Consider the following 16238-nt stretch of genomic DNA (forward strand, 5'->3'; position numbering starts at 1 on the left):
AGGCACATACAATCTTTTAAAAATAAAATGCTGGGGCTAGAGAGATGGCTCAGTGCTCAAGAGATGGCTGCTCTTCCAGAGGACCTGAGTTCAATTCCCAGCATCCATTTGGCAGCTCACAACAGTTGTAACTGTAGTTCCAGGAGATTCATCACCCTTACACAGACATACATGCAAGCAAAACACCAGTGGCAATAAGTAAATAAATAAATCTTTTAAAAATTTCCTTTCATTAAATATAACACCATCGTTTTTTAAACAGATGCATACATAACTTCAGGATAATTCTTCATAGTAAAAAGAAACACTTAGAAGCTCTCATGTATTAAGTACAACAGTAACCAAATGTCTGCCACATACCCGGCCAAGTTGCTCCCTGCTCTGTGTGTACCAGGAGTTGATAACCTCAGCCTAGCCCATGGGTCCAGCCACTCACTGTTTACTCCAGTAAATACAGTTCTATTGAGTTAAGCCTGTTCATTTACGCTGTCTCAGGGTAAGGCTGCGTTCAACAGCAAAGCTCAGGTATCTCCAGAGACCGCATTGCCAGCAGAACCCAATAAGTGCACAGCGTGGTCCTCTACAAAGACCAGCCTGAAGCCTGTCTGAATCCAGCCTAAAGTGGAGGAGAACAGGCAGGCCTGGTTCAACACTTGCCTAAGAAGCTTTGGCCTCCTGGTACCAGGAGTTATGAAACAGGAAGCCAGTAACGCAAAAGGAAGAGCCCTACCCCAAGTGTCAGAGACTCCTGCCAGGCCTCTCCAGTCACCTGACACACAGTTAGTTGGCAGATTGTTCGAACCTCTCTGGGGATTCCTACCTGTTACGGTAAAGTATTGACCCATGGGACCCACCTTCCTCAGGAAAACAGCCTGAGGGAGAATGCAAAGTGCTCAGAAGCTGCCACAGAGTGTACAGTCTGCAAGTGCCAAGTACTGGGTGCTTCCTGTGTGTCCTTTCATCCTGTCTGCACACCTACTCTGTTAAAGGGGTGTCATGGTGATCCCCTTTATGAACTGTCACAGGGCAGTGATAGATAGGTTAAGCTGGGCCTCAAATCCAAGACTGTCAGACTCTTCTGCCATTAACTAACAAGAGTCTTCAAGTTCTCACTCACTGCGTGGTAGCTACCAACCTTGCCCATTTCTCTGAAAAGGATGACTAGAATTATCTGGAGACAAATGCTAGGCCTAAGCTCGGTACTGAGGTGGTAGTCTGTGCGACAACAGCCTCACTCAGACACTACAGGTTATGACTGGCCCATAAAATACACAGTGGAAGTTTATGCAGGGAGGTGAAAGAGCCTTGAACCAACAACGCAGCCTTTGTACCTTGAGAGATGCTCAGATCAGTGTCATGTAAATAAATAACCCACGAAGTATGGCTTGAAGCAGGTATGGTGGCACACACTTCTAATTCCAACAGTTAAGAGGCTGAGGCAAAAGGATTGCAGTGAGTTTGAGGCTAGTTTGGGAGAGATAACAAAATTCTTTCCCAATATAACAAAGTGTTGGGTCTGGAGAGATGACTTAGTGCCTAAGAGCACCTTCTGAACACCAGCTCCAGGGAACTTGACACCTCTCTGACGCCTTCAGGACCAGGAACTCATTATATATACCCACAGATATAATATACACTCCTATCTGTAACTAAGAATAAAATTAAGGGGCTGGAGAGATGACACAGTGGTTAAGAGCATTGACTGCTCTTCCGAGGACTTGGGTTCAATTCCCAGCACCCACATGGCAGCTCACAACTGTCTACGACTGTTTCAGGGAATCCAGTGTTCTCTTCTGGACCCCTCAGGCACCAGACATGCAAGTGAATATATTTATTCAGGCAAAACACCCATGCACATAAAGTGAAATAAAAATTTAACATTTTAATAATAAGAATTTAATTAAATCTTATTTTGAAAAGTGGTTTGCGATGTGTGCAGAGTTCAGAGGCAGCCTCAATGGTCTTGTTTTGTCCACATTCTAGACATTATATATGCAGAATTCAGGACCTTTCATGGCTACTTAGTAGAGTATGTTATAAAAAACTTAAAGTAATAATGATCTAGGATGTATTACCTGGGATTTTATTTTATACTCAAGGTTTCAAAAATGGAGTATTGTTTGGCAATTTATAAGGTTATTGCCTGCTTTACTAAACCTTCTGAGAAGCAATTTAAAAATCCATGTCTTGAGGTGTGTAGCACCTGTGTTAATCTTTAACCAAGGATATTCATAAAAAAAAAAACTAAGTACAGGCTTTTTGAGTACCCATCTTCTAAGTTCACCAGAATTCTGCCATCCCTGAAGGGCCCTGTTTATTTTTCTTTCTTAATAAACTGTTTCAGTTTCTAAATAACACCAGCAATGATAAAGGTGTTCATCGTAATGATATTTATAAAGGCAAATGCTAGAAGTCACTAGACAGAGAGCCATAGACACAGCTCAGAGGCAGAGTGCTAGCCGAGCACCTAGCATGTATGATGCCCTAGGTTCAGCTACCAGTACCAACAGAAATAAATAAGGGAGCCAGCAAGGTAGCTCAGAGGGTAGAGTGCTTTCCCCAAAAGCCTGAGATCTGAATTTGAACCCTAAAACCCATATAAAAGTAGAGAGAACTGATCCCCAAATGTTGTCCTCTGACCTCTACCCATGTAGGGGAGCACATGTGCACTCCCCAGTAAATAAATAAATAAATAAATAAATAAATAAATAAATAAATAAATAAAGCTACTAGATCACCCCTAACAAACAATCTAACTAAAATCCAATGGAATATTATGTCACCATTTAAAACACACATTAAATAAATAAACACAGTTGTCACTTTTTTAAAAAGCACATACCCGGCAAAACAAACAATAACTCATAAATGAGAGCCATCTTTAAAAGTGTAGAGCCTGCAATGTCAACAACAAGCTGAGACTGAATTTTCTTTTCATTATTTTTGCATTGCTTTTATTGCTGTTACTTTTATTTTGTTTTTGACACAGTTTTGCTGTGCAGCCTAGCTGACTTCAGACTTAGGATCCTCCTGCCTCAGTTCCTTAAGTGCTAGACTGCAGGCCTATAATACCATGCCTAGCATTTTTACACTTTTTTTTCTTTTTTAAATCTGTCTTTGATAATGGACAAGTGGTATTTTCCTAGCCGGGAAGGAATGGATCACATAAACACATGAGTCAGGCTTCAGACACTTCCAGGTTCCAGCCTGATGCTTCACATCCATGGAATGTACAGAGAAGCTAATCTAAGCAGCTGAATTCTGTTTGCAGTAGCAATAGCACATTAGCTCATTTCACAGCACATTTGAATGACCGGTCCCCTCAGAAGAGCAGGCTGGACTGGTGTGTGACAGGGTTGACCCCCTAAGCTTCTGCCAGTGTCATCCCAAGATGATCAACCAACAGCACAGCTTTACTGGTACTCGGGAGAATGCTGCATTTCTTGTAAACCTATTTACAATTCTAAAAATGAGAACATTACCAGGGAGTAGCTCCGTTGGCGGAGTCTGCCTAGCTATGAAGCCCTGGGTTCAACCCCAGCTATTCATAAACCAAAATAGGACGACACTCCTATAATCTCAGTACTGAGGAGTGGAGGCAGGAGGACCATAAATTCAAGGTCGTCCTTGGCTACAGAGTGAGTTAGAGTTCAGCCTGGCATATATGAGACTCTCTCAATAGATTATTTTAAAATTAGAATCAATATATGGCATGTATATAATATTTTTCTGAGTCCATTGTAGACTCATTGTTTTGACCCAGTGACTAGTTCCTAAAAAAGCAAAGCCAGCTTCAACCTCATCAAATTCTAATTCTTGAATCCCAGACCTCACACAAAATGGTCCAATTCAGGGTCCAAAGTTCCATTTAAGTCTCATGCATTAATCTCTTCCAATGTGGAACAGTTTATTGATCCTCTCTTACTGTTCATGGCTTTTGAACATCACAGACCAGCTATTTCATTGAGTGATGCCAGGTTAAGATAATAAAAGACAGAAAATTTTACCAGTAGCGTTGAAAAAGATGACTCAGTACATAAGAACACTTATTGATCTTCCAGAAGACCCAAGCTCATTTCCTAGCACCTACATTGGGAAGTTCATAACTGCCTGTAACTCCAGTTACAGAAGATTCAAAGCCTTCTGGCGTATGAGTGCCATGCATTCATGCACACACACACACACACACACACACACACACACACACACACACACACACACACACTTAAAAAAAAAAATTAGGCTGGAGAGATGGTTCAGCAGTTATAAGTATTACCTGCTCTTTCAGAGGATCCAGATTCAATTCCCATCACTCACACGGCAATTCTTAACTATCTGTAACTCCAGTCCCAGGAGATTGGTACCCTCAGATGTGCAGGCAAAACACCCATACAAATAAAAATTTAAAACATATAAAATAAAATGTAAAACATCCTTTTAAAAAATTTATAACTAGCAATCAAGAGGCAAACCATCCTTAAAGTGAATTCACTCATCCCCTTTTAAGAAGCACATAACCAGCTGGGCAGCAAGGGGTACATCTTAATCTGAGCACTCGGGAGGCAGAGGCAGTCAGATCTCCAAGCTCGAGGCCAGCCTGGTCCACAGAAAGAACCAGGACAATGAGGGCTACACAGAGAAACCGTGTCTTGAAAAAAAACAAAAAATGAAACAAGAAGGAAGGAGGAGGAGAGGAACAAGAGTACCCCTCAAACATGTTTTCAGAACTTATACACAGAAAAGACTTCAGGACTGCCCTATGGTGAAGACATTATAAAAGACAGCTGACATTATAAAAAGATAGCTTTGCATACGTGACAGGCAAGGTGACATTCTGATGTGTAACCTTTCATCCCTGGGGACTGTGAAAATGCCTATGATTTGTCCTCAAGTGCTATCTTTGGAGCAGGAAGCTAGAAGATATTCTTGAACTTGCTTCATTTTTTTAGCCAAACATTTTTAATTGAGATAAAAACAAGATGGGTTCACCCTACCAAACAATTGGATATCTACAAAGTAATCTAAAAAATGTCATATGCCCATGTAGTACTTCCAAGTCAAAGTCATATGTCCCTAACAGTGCTTATTTCAGGCCAGGAGCCACACGGCACAGGCCTCAGCTTGGAGGACTTCCCCACAGAAGAACAGTCTGCTGTCTTTTTGTTTAAGCCTCTTCTTTCCTGAAGGCTGTATTTCAGAGACAGTGCCAGCGATGATGCACTCTTGCTCAGAACACTGTAGGTTAAGACAGACTCACAGATAGAGGCCTCAAGGCTGAGTCCTGAAGTCTCCCTGCGCTCTGGAATGTATGATGAGATCATTGTAAGAGACAGAGCTGATTGTAATTTTCCTTTCTTGTACCTGGCAAACCCAAGAGTAGAAACCTCTCCTTAGGCAACACTCTGTAGAGGGGGCTAGATGCTGGGTGAAATGTCTAGAAATAAGAAGTCGTGTCTTTTAGTTCTTGCCCTTTTTCTCTAGTTGCTTCACTGGTGATAGGTCTTAAGTGTGTTGTTCCTACTTTTCCTTCTCCTAGAGCAAGAAATTTGCTATCTTTGTATATAGTTCCTATCAAGCCTAAATCTTTTCCTTTGACTAAAAGGGGAATTGTAGTGAGATATCCACCCGCCCACACCTGTAGCACTGACCATGCCTGTTTGGGCGTGGTCACAGGTGAAGTCATGACAGAGAGAGGACTAGATCTGGGATACCGGACCCCAGAGAGTCTCTTGCTTCCGGTCGGGTCACAGGGAACAGCCTGGGTGGATCCTTGGAGCTAGAACCTGCTCTTGTGTAAGTGCATTCTCCCCGAATAAACTTCACTTAACCTGTACTGAGTCTAGTGAATCCTGATTCCCACACAACAGTGTCTCCTTTTAGTCCTTGCCTCGGATTTCCATTTTCTAACAAAGTGATTCACGTCAGACAATCAAAATGGAGTTGGCATTGTAGAGTTAAGCATGGAAGGAGGGAAAAGTCTCCTGAGGTGCCACATTAGGGAAGGCCTGTGGTAGAACTTAGGAGGGGAGCCAGCCTGGGGAGTTGATAGCTGGGAGGTAAGCAAAGGTCACAGGGAAGTAGAATGAACTAACCCGAGGGCAGTTGAAGAATGGGGCTATCTGGCATCATTTGAAGGTTGGCAGTATTCGAAGGCCTTAACTCACAGGGACAGCTTGTGCCTCCACGTAGCTCACACACTGATAGAGCATTTTTACCACTAAACAGGACACTCTTATCCGAGGGTCAGCTCCAAATCCCACTCAAACAATGTCTCCTCCAGCTCCATCCTTTCAACAAAGCCTTAGCTCAAGTCTTCAAGATGCCAGAAGAAAAGACAAGCTATTCCTCTTAGTTCCATCTTCAGTTTCCTTTCCTTTTCCACAAACGATACCATCAGCTAGTTCAGTTATCCACTTGATTCTAGAAAGATCTAAATTTAATAGCAATCCTCTGCTGGAGACCTGAGATCAGTGACCTGGTCCTTGGGTTCTGCTTACTTCTTGCATGGTCGGAGTAAGCCTATCATCTCGACAAAGAGTAAACAGACCTACTTCAGGGGCTTGGAGAGGAAGTGTATGCTTTCATGGCAGGGGGTGGTTAGATGATCTTCCACACACAGGGAAGAGGTGTGTTGCAATGAGCCCCTCTTGGATGCAGCCAGCCCACAAAGACCATCCCATTGTTTCTCTTTGGTGCCACGCTGGCTGCGATTGCTGTTTACGAGAGGCAAGAGTTGACTTGGTAAGTTCCCAGAGCATAATGTAAATGCCAGATCTTAAAAGGCTGATGTGGAGCTCTGCCCTGGCAAGGCAGGAAAAAAAAGAGGAAGGATGGGAAGGGAGCCAGGAAGGGTCAAACACAAGACACAAGGTTAGAGGGAAAAGAATCACTTTACTTGTTGCCCTTGCTGGGCTCTTGTCACCTCAACAGCCTCTGAATCCATCCTCTAGATCTCTGAGAACTACCTAGACGAGACTGATTAGAAACACTACAATCTGTCTACGTTGGGTCGAGTTTTTTTTTTAATATGGCATCGTGCGTGTTTGTCAGTTTTTTGTCAACTTGATACAATTGAGAGCCACCTCAGAAGAGGTGGAATTGCCTCAGTCAGATTGGTCAGTAAGCAACTCTGTTGGGGAATTTTCTTGATAAATGATTGCTGTGAGAGAGCCCAGCCCATTATGGGTGGCAGTATCCCTGGGCTGGTGGTCCTGTGTTCTATAAGAAAGCATATTAAGCAAGCTATGAGGAGCAGGCCAGTGAGTAACAATCCTTCATGACCATGGCATCAGCTACTGCCTCCAGGTCCTGCCTTGACTTCCCTCAGTGATGGGCTGTGACTGGGTCATGGTCTTCATCACAGCAAGGCAAACTCACAAGGACAGCATCTGAATGCCCCACCTTGCCCCACCCTTTCCAGGTTATAACATTACTGACCGTCACCACAGACTTACTACACAGAGGTAGAGGAATTTATTCTCTCAGTTTTTCCATGTCTTCAGTTTCCTGCCTTTGTCTAGATTTCAATACCAATAAGATGCCTAGTGTTAAAATTATGTAGGCAAGTAAAACCTATGGTTTTCCCGAAACAGGATAAATCTTGAAAATGTACATGGAGAAGTGGGTATTATCACTTACTATATGAAGTTGAGTGAGTTATATTTTACATAAATGTTTGCTTCCCTTTCCTCCTTCTTTCAGAATACAACAAACAAAAGGCTTAGCCAGAGTCAGGCTGGTGGCACAGAGCTAAAGTCCCAGCCCTGGGAGGGTGGAACCAGAAGGACCAGTAACTCAAGGTCACAACAAGTTCAAAGCAAGTTTAGGACTCACAGAGACCCTATAAAAAATAAATAAAAAAGGAAGGAAGGAGCCAGTGAGATGGTTCTTAGGTAAAGGTACTTGGATTTTCTGCCAATCCTGATGACCTGAGTTTCACTCCCTGGGACCCACGTGGTGGAGAGAAATGACTCTTGTAAATTGTTCTCTGACCTCTACACATACTCTGTGTTGTTACACACACACACACACACACACACACACACACACACACACACACAGAGAGAGAGAGAGAGAGAGAGAGAGAGAGAGAGAGAGAGAGAGAGAGAGAGAGAGGTAATAAAATATTTTAAAGAAACAATGAGAGAAACAAAATGCAATAGAACCATGACCAAGATTCAAGGTCACAGTGTAGGTATATCAAGAAGTGTTGCATCAGGACCAGGCTCTCCCACCTTAAGGTTAGGGACTTCTCTGGGTGGCACAGCCTTTAGTCTGTTATTGAGGAAAGCCCAGGGTGAAAATCAACCCATTACAGATTTGCCACAACCACCCAGCTTATCACAGTGACCCAGTTGTACATGTCTTAGTCTCCTTATCTGTAAAAATGAAAGGATTCTACTAAAGAATTGATAAGAACCTTCTTTTCCTTATCTAAAATTTAAAAGATGATTATTCTAAAATGTGTCCTTGTTCTTTGGGGACTGTCTAAACGGCTGCTGCCTGTTGGGTAGTGAAGTCCAGAATGGAAAGACTCCCCTGCCTTCAGTGGTCTGGATCCTTCTGGAATTTTAACAAGACTGTATGTGACCTTGAGCAACTTACATCTTTTGTTTCTTCACATTTTTTTTTGTTTTCTTTTAAACAGGGTATCATGCCATTCAGGCTGGCCTTGAACTCCCCATGTAGCCAAGGCTAGTCTTAAATTCCTTAGCCTCCCATCTCTACATCTCAAGAGCTGGGATTTCAGGTGTGAGCCACTACACCAGGCTGTTTTGTGTGTGGTACGGAGTAGGCAAGATATGCATCAGTCCAGCCCCTTTCAGGAAGATGAACACACTAAGGTGAATGAATGTGTTCCCACAACGGGCTCCATGCTGGGCTGTCCCATCATTCTGCTTTGAGCCACAATCATGTGCTTCCTTCTGTGCAGTGTGCCAGGATGCCCATGGGGGGGGGAGCGGTGCTGCCAAACCCTTCTTCTCTAGGCCCACAGTTACTCAGCAAGCAGCTACTCACAATGACTCACAATAAAGGGAAGGCATCCAGGATCTAATCAAGAGACAAGTTAAAAAAAAAAAAAAAAAAGAAAAGAAAAGAAAAAGAAACTAGAAATACCACTTGATTATGACTTATCCAAAGTAAAATGCTCATAAAACCTCTATGTCCTGCTTGTGTCCTCCTGATAAATCAGACCACATGGGAATTGAAGCATGTGAGCTACTGACAGGACTCAGTGGGTGGCAGCTTTATCTCTAGCATATTATTTTTTTTCTTCGATCAGGTGGACCATAGGAGACCATCTTTTTTCTGCATACCTCGTCCATATCTCAGCATCAGAGTGAAGAGTCAACATGAAAATTCGTGTTAATCACAGAATGAACAGGAGTTTGCAGGACCAACTAGAGTTTATGCTTCAGATGTAAACAGATGGTGAAGACAGCTAAAGGTTCTGCTCCATCAAAAACGTGAAGACGACATTGACAAGATGGCTGTCAGTAATGGCACTTGTTCTCAAACCTAATGACCCCTGGAAAGCACATGGAGAAAGGAAATGCCTGAAAGTTGTCCTTTGCCCTTCACATGCAGAGACACGAATGCCTGCATACTCACAGAGACATACAGATACATATTCATGCACTAAATAAATAAATGTAAAGCATGGAAGGTTTGAACCACATTAATAAGCCATAAGAATGACATGCACTTACTAAAACACATGTCCAGAGAACGAACTGCATCCTTTTGCTGTTATTGGGACAAACATATCTTTTGGAATCTATTTTAGCCCAGCATATTGGCTCATACCTATAACTCCAGTATTTGAGAAGCCAGAGCAGAAGGGCTGCTGAGAGTAGGAGGCCAGCCTGAGCTACAGAGAGACCCTGCCTCAGAAAAGAATAAAAACAAAAAACAACAAAAAATGCAAGTCAGTTCATTTGATACTGAGTTTCTATTGCTTCGATGAAACATCATGACCAAAAGAAAGAAAGAAAGAAAGAAAGAAAGAAAGAAAGAAAGAAAGAAAGAAAGAAAGAGCTGGAGCAAAGGGTTTATTTGACTTACACTTCCATATTGCTGTTCATTACTGAAGAATGTCAGGTCAGGAACTGAAACAGGGTGGGAACATGGAGACGGGAGCTAATGCAGAGGCCATGGAAGGTGCTGCTTACTGGCTTTCTCTGTCTGCTGTCTTATAGAACCCAGGACCACCAGCCCAAGGATGTCACCCACCCATGATGGGCTGTACCCTCCCATTCAATCACTAATTAAGAAAATGCCCTATAGCCAGATCTTATGAAGGCATTTTCTCAATTGAAGTTCTCTCCCTTCAGACAACCCCAGATTTTGTCAAGTTAACATTAAACTATCCAACGCAGTAATTTATGTTTATTGAAAACTAAATATATGCCAGCCCCTTGGGATGTTATTATGCATTTATTATTATTATTATTATTATTATTATTATTATTATTATTATTATTATTGCATTAGTCTCCTAGTGTTAGGATTATAAACAAGTATCAGCTCTCCTAGAATTGGAGTTACAGATAAATGTGGGTGCAGGAACAGGACCTGGGACCTCCAAAAAAGCAGCAAGTGATCTTAACCACTGAACCATCTCTCTATTTCCTTAAATTATGGGGGGATTGTTGGGTTTATTTTTAAGGAATTGATTTTGTGTTGTTGGGTGTGTGTGTGTGTGTGTGTGTGTGTGTGTGTGTGTGTGTGTGTGTGTGTGCACAAGCATGCATGTAGAGGCTAGAGATTGATGTAAGGCATCTTCTTCTATGAATCAATCCCCATGTCATTCTTTGAGACAGGGTCTCACACTGAACCCATTGTTCACTAAACTGGTTAGCCAGTGATCTCTGGGGATCTATCTGTCCCCAACCTCTCAGCACTTGGGTTACAGATGTGTGGCATGCACTGCCACACAGATTTTTGTGGTGGTGCTGAGGACCTGAACTCAGTTTTTCTCATGCACACTGATGCTTTACTGTCTATAGCCATCTCCCCAGCTTCAAGAAGGCTCCAGCTGTGGCCAGTCAGAGTGGCACACACCTTTAATCCCAGTACTGAGGAGGCAGAGGCAGGTGGATCTCTTGTGAGTTCGAGGCCAACCTGGTCTACATTGTGAGTTCCAGAACAGCCAGAGCTCCATAGTGAGAGAGTTCCTGTCTTTAAACAAAACAATCCCCCCCCTCCAAAAATAAATACAGAAATAAATAAAAGAAAGCTCCAACTTTAAGAACACCTCAGCCCCACCTCCAGAGTAGCAGGAATGGGAGAGCCCATATGACCTCATAAACTAGTGTGAACTGTTACCAATCCCACTGTCATTCCGTTTAGCAACCACATCAGTGTTCTGGGTTATTTTCTTTGCACTCTTGACACTCCCAATACTGCCAATAAAGACACCTTTGAATCAGAGGGTGGAACTAGCTACTGGATGACCAAAATTATACATAGATGTTTTGGGAGGACATACAGAAAGGTACGGTAAGTAGTAGGGAGGGGCCTAGAAAGATTCTCAGTCCTTTTGAATTGAGGAAGGAGAGAGAGAAGAGGTCACTGGTCGCTTCTCCATCATTTCTCTGATCAATCAGGTTTTTACCCCAATATCTAATATAAAGATAGCACGGGATAACACTTGGATGTTAAAGAAGCCCCCAGAAGCATCTAAGAAATCTCCCTTGACTTTGACCTAATCAAGACTCAGAAATTTTCAAATTAAAGCAGAAACTCTCAGAGCATTTGGAGGGAAGTCTTCATTAATCCTAGTAAACAAAAGCACCAAATGATATCCCCATAGAAAGTTGAGAGCAGCATATTTCTCCTCTCTCACAATATTAGTTTACAGCTTGGCAGCAGTCGGGGTGGAGGAGGAAATTCCTGTGTCACACCCACCCGCCTCAGGTGCCTTTTTAAAGAGTACTGTGTACAAAGCATTTTAAAACACTATTGTTGGGGCTGGGGACACTTTTTGTTGTGTTTCTTCTCCCAACTGATAATGGATTCAATTGCCTTGAAGGGGGAAACACCCACCCAACAGACAAACAGGAATAGAGTAAGGAATGTTCTAGAGCAGCAGTTCTCAACCTGTGGATCTCGACCCTTTTGTCAAACCTCTATCTCCAAAACAATATTTACATTATGATTCATAACAGGAGCTAAATTACAGATATGAAGTAGCCACAAAAATAATTTTACGGTTGGGAGTCTCCACAACATGAGGAACTGTATTAAAGGGTCGAAGCATTAGGAAGGTTGAAAAGCACTGTTTTAGAGGATACTGTGCCCCAAATGTACATTCTAGAACACCTTGGGGAGATCTTTAATAGAAAAATGTCTTAGGCATCAATTCTACTATTTTACCTTATTTGTAGTTTTTAAAGCCTTTCTTGTGACAGAGAGTGTAGCTGTTAAAGATGTTTAGTCCAGGGGTGGAGCATGTGTGTTGCCAATTTTAATCCCCAGCACATACTAAAATGACTATCAGTGGTATTATTACTAAACAATGAGAGTATTTTGTTGTCTGGGATTAAAATAATCCACACATGAAGTCCTTAACTGAGAGAACTGCCCTGAGCTGTCTGTCACTCAAAAGAGAGGAGCCCTGGCATCCATTCTCCCTGCTCTGCCTGGAGCTAACTCTTCAGTTAGAGACACCAAAATAACAGACAAGGAGATGGTTTTCCTTCCTCTTCTCTATCTTCCCAACGATAAGAAAGTCCAGCTCTTCCGGCTTTCATATCAATTATCTGATAAATGAAAGTTACTATCTTGTACATGATATGAGGCTCACAAACAGGATGCTGAGCTGAAACTACTGACACGGAGTGGTAGAGACCAACAGCACATGAAAAAACGGCAGCAAAAGCGGGGCATGGCAGCACACGCTTTTAATCCCAGCACTAAGGAAGCAGAGGCAGATCCATCTCCATGAGTCTGAGGCAAGCCTGGTCTGCAGCGTGAATTCCAGGACAACCAAGACTATGTAGAAAGACCCAGTTTTGAAAAAGAAAAAAGAAAAAGGTAGAAAGAAAAATGGCCTAGAATACAGATGCTCACATTTTTGGTCATATTAAGTGAGCAAGAACAAATTTTACAGAAAGCCAGATGGACTGACGTTTTGTAGACAGATTTTTGCTTCCTGACTCTTAGTACTACATGCCAAGCTGTCTATTAAACTCCGTGCCCATGTTTCCCAGTTTAATCCTCCTAACTGTGAGTTAAGGACCATTCTCCAAGCTGTACAGGTGAGGACACTGAGCTCACCAAGGCTCAGAGTGCTTGAACTGACAAAGAGAATGACAAAGCCAGGGTGTGAAGTTGGCTCTGGAATCTATTTAAATCTATACACTCATGGAATAGTCCTTCACCTGCCCTGTGAGCCACAAAGCAGCCACCTTGTCAATCTGTCCCTCTCCTTCTGTAACCCCCTGAGTAGATGGCTCACATCATATAGCTTTTCACTCTGCATCTTTCCTGAAGGTTAAACTCCTTCAGGGTAAGGACAGAGAATTCTTCCCAACTCCTGGGGACCATAGGAATGGAATGTGCCTCTCTAAAGCACATTTGACAATATCAACACAATCGACTAGATCTTGGAAGCTGGCTAATATGTACCATGAACTATTAATTCAGTTATTTTTCTAGTCCTGGGATTACAGCCTACATTTATTCAGTTTTGAAAGGAATAAAAGAACTTGGGTGTGGTGGCACACACCTGAAATCCCAGCACTTGTGTTGTTGAGGAAGGAGTACCTCAAGTTCAAGGTCAGTCTGGACTTATACAGCAAGTGCCAAGTCAACCCAGACTACATAGCAAGACTCTATTTCAAAAAAGGGGGTGGGGTAGCCTGCCAACCTGAGTGAGTTCAATCCCCAGAAGCCATGTTAGAGAGAGCTGACTCTGGAAAGTTGCCAACTGATCTACAAACACACACACACACACACACACACACACACACACACACACACACACAATGTAGCATGCTCATGTGCATGCATGCACACATGAGTGTGTGTACGAGCACAAACACACATGCACACACACACACACACACACTCAATGTGATTTTTTTTAAAATGAAAGACAGCTGAGTATAGTGACAGATGTCTGTAGTCTCAGATATGCTAGAGGCTGCGGAAGAGGAGCTAATGACTTAAATTCAAGAATTTGAGACCAGCCTAAGCAACAGAGCATAGGGCTCATTCTCACAAAACCCCAGAACCCCTGGAGACTATGCAGGAGGATTGCTACAAATACCAGGCCAGCTGGGGCTATGAGACTGTCTCAAAAACCATCTTCTTCCCACAATAAAAAAAGGAATGGCTTGCCTGTAATCCCAGCACTTGGGAGACTGAGCAGGACCCCTTGAGGCCCACAGGCAACACAGGCACTTAAAAAGCAATCAGTTAATTCAAGGCATAAAATCCTGGGATTTGCTACAATCTGGACAAACCCCAAGGACTATGCTGAGTGAAATAAGTCAGTCTCAAAAATCAAATATTCTGTGATTTGATTCACTTGAGGTTTCTAGAACAAACAAGTTCAGAGAGACTCCAAGTAGAGTCAGGTGTGGTGATGTGCATCTGTGATCCCAGCACTTGGGAGGTGGAAGCAGGAGCACCAAGGGTTCAAGACCAGCTTGGGGCTGCATGAGCCCCATCTTTTGGGGCTACAAAAAGAAAGAAAACAGAAAGCGTGCGGGGGAGGAGGAGGAGGAGGAGAACAGGAAGAGGAAGAGGAAGGGGAAGAAGAGGAGGATGAAGAAGAAGAAGAGAAGGAGAAGAAATGCTTTTCTGTATCAAGCATCCATAAGCTATCAGGCTGCAGCCACACTGCTGTCATGGTTATCAGAAAAGAAAGCAGGTTCTCTAACAGAAAGCCATTCTGCTGCTGTGACACCAAAAAGCTTTCTAATGGGGACAAGCCATTCAAGGCTGCTAATGCTATGTGACACATGTAGAAACTCACAGGTCGCTCCCTGAGCACTCCCTTCCAACTGAGGAAATATCAAAGTCCAAAAAAGGTATGTCTTCAAGATTGTGATGAGCTCCCCTTTCTGTAGAAACCGGGGGTGCTGTCCCAGCCCCTGCATAGCAATTCAATTCATATTCAATTCATATCCTCCTATCAGTGCAGCAGCTCAACACACAACTCTGAGGAGCCAGCCTATGGAGGTTGAATCCCCCTGGAGCTAGAATTACAGGTAATGGTGAGCTGCCCAAGACTGGCACTGGGAATTGAACTCAGTCCTCTGCAAGAGCAGTAAAAGCTTAGGCACTGAGCCATTGTTCCAGCCCCCACTGAGTATCTTTACCTGAATGGAGCATTTGGACCTTTATACACTCTGAGCTGCCCCACTCTAGAGTATATCAGGCCCTCTGTGCGGTCTTCCCTCCAGGGAGGACAGACATGTCACCATCCTGGGGAGTCCAGCTGGTTTTTCTTCTCTAGCTTTCACAAATCACTTTTGCATGAGCCTTTGTTCAACCACAATCCACACCTCATCTTCCTTCATTTTCTCTTCCTCACTCCTCCAGTGGGCAGCTGTGGTTCTCGATGCTTGTTTCTGCATTGGGCATTGAGTATTTTTGGTTTTGTTTTGTTTTGGTTTGGTTTTGGTTTTGGTTTTTCAAGAGAGGGTTTCTCTGTAGCTTTGGAGTCTATCTGTCTTGGAACTCATTCTGTAGACCAGGCTGGCTTCCAACTCACAGAGATCTGCCTCCAAGAACTGGGATTAAAGTCATGCCACCACCACAGGGCTCTTCCTGACTTTTGTTATAATAAGGATCAAAGCCATCAATGCCATGACACTGGGTGTTTTAGAAAGAGCCCTTGCTGCCTTCACCCAGGTGTTTTGAACAGTTCCTTAGAAGCTCCTAAAAAAGTGAACAGACTTCAGGGACTCTCCAGGTCACCACATTTACCCAGGATTCCCAGAGCCTCAAACTTGATCATATAGGACACAGAGCAATGCATATGGCTATTATGGGATGGATTATGTGCCTCCTCCTGCCCCCCAACTCTTCTGTTGAAATCCAAATATGACAAGACATTTGGACACAGAGTAAACTCATAGGACTGGCACTAGAAACCACAACAAACCCAAGGAGGATGCCAGGTGTGGCAATGCACACCTTTAATCCCAGAACTCAGGAGGCAGAGGCAATTGAATCTCTGTGGATTCAAGGCCAGTTGGTCTACAGAGTGAGTTCCAGGGACT

The 16238-nt window shown here is 43.1% G+C and overlaps 1 protein-coding gene across 6 annotated transcripts in view; it reads right to left on the bottom strand.

Moving 5' to 3' along the window:
- The window catches only part of Palm2akap2 (PALM2 and AKAP2 fusion), a 332065-nt gene that overhangs the window by 80315 nt on the left and 235512 nt on the right, over nucleotides 1-16238 (bottom strand). The window lies entirely within an intron of this gene.

Source organism: Cricetulus griseus, chromosome 2, assembly GCF_003668045.3.
Source record: "Cricetulus griseus strain 17A/GY chromosome 2, alternate assembly CriGri-PICRH-1.0, whole genome shotgun sequence".
In the NCBI taxonomy this organism is placed as follows: Eukaryota; Metazoa; Chordata; class Mammalia; order Rodentia; family Cricetidae; genus Cricetulus; species Cricetulus griseus.